Genomic DNA, 1707 nt, shown 5'->3' on the forward strand with positions numbered 1-1707 from the left:
CCATCATTTGAACCCTGCTGGAACGCGAAATATGCGTTTTTATGTTTTCCAGCGTTCCAAATAGAAAAATGCAAATATCTCGGCTCCTATGGGTCCGGGAGCTCCCACTCCGCGCCCCGTAAATGGCGCTAGTACTGATAATAATAATGATAATAACGTGGAAAGGGATAGTAATAAAAACACCAATAGTTATGATTTATTCCTTTTTTCTCGTTTCGATTTATATTCATTGCAAAAACGATACAATTCAATTTTACATATTATAATTAGTTCATATCATGTCTTTATGATAATTATTTCCTTGGAATTGTCTGACAATGTGGATGCTAGCTGTTACCCACATCCAGGCGCATTTGGCAGGTGGTGGAAGCCTCCTGGAGCAAACTATGGACGTTTATTTGCCGACTTCTCCAGTGGTTTGTTTTCTCCTGGATTCATGCCATCGTCGTTGATATTCTTTTCCTCTGCTACCTGGAGAACTGCGAATCCATCGCGAAAACTTAGAACATGAGTGGAAAACGAGAAAAATTAGTGAATTTCTGATGAATAAATTATTGCAACATTGACCTCATGTAAATGAATACAAAATAATAAAACATTGATCGAGAATAGTCATTTGTCCATTCTAAACAATTACAAGTAATATTCCAGTAACCAAGACTCTAAAACTATATACGCATTCTTGAGAAAAGAGAGTAATTCACAAATTCAATAATTACCGCAATTACTGGTGATTGAGGTAATTGACTGCAATCCGATGTCCCAATAGTGGATGTTCAATTCGACTTCTGCAATTGTTTTGTCCGACCCAACTCGACTTCTCGGAGGTTATAATCTCCGAGACTGAAAATAATCAAAAGAAAAACGATTTCATTAATAAAAAAAATTGAGATGTTCAATCAAAAGTCAAGTTAAAATAAAATGATAATTGAGGAGGTATTCACGGAAATACGAAAATTCAAAATTTTTGAAAAAGTATCAGGGGAGCACGAGAATCGAGGAGGTATTCACGGAAATTTGAAAATTCAAAATTTTCAAAAAAATATCAGGGAAGCATGAGAATTAAGAAGGTATTCACGGAAATTCGAAAATTCAAAATTTTTGAAAAAGTATCAGGGGAGCATGAGAATCGGGGAGGTATTCACGGCAATTTGAAAATTCAAAATTTTCAAAAAAATATCAGGGAAGCATGAGAATTAAGAAGGTATTCACGGAAATTCGAAAATGCAAAATTTTTGGAAAAGTGTCAGGGGAGCATGACAATTGAGGAGGTATTCATTGAAATTGAAAAACTCAAAATTTTCAAAAAAGTATCAGGAAAGCATGAGATTTGAGGAGGTATTCACGGAAATTCGAAAATTCAAAATTTTTGAACAAATATCAGGGGGGCATAACAATTGAGGAAGTATTCATTGAAATTGAAAAACTCAAAATTTTCAAAAAAGTATCAGGGGATCATGAGAATCGAGGAGGTATTCACGGCAATCCAAAAGTTCAAAATTTTTGAAAAAGTATCAGGGGAGCATGAGAATCGGGGAGGTATTCATTGAAATTGAAAAACTCAAAATTTTCAAAAAAGTATCAGGAAAGCATGAGAACTGAGGAGGTATTCACGGAAATTCGAAAATTCAAAATTTTCAAAAAAATATCAGGGAAGCATGAAAATTAAGAAGGTATTCACGGAAATACGAAAATTCAAAATTTTCA

The sequence above is a fragment of the Fopius arisanus genome, unplaced genomic scaffold (genome assembly GCF_000806365.1).
Source record: "Fopius arisanus strain USDA-PBARC FA_bdor unplaced genomic scaffold, ASM80636v1 scaffold00036, whole genome shotgun sequence".
Taxonomy (NCBI): Eukaryota; Metazoa; Arthropoda; class Insecta; order Hymenoptera; family Braconidae; genus Fopius; species Fopius arisanus.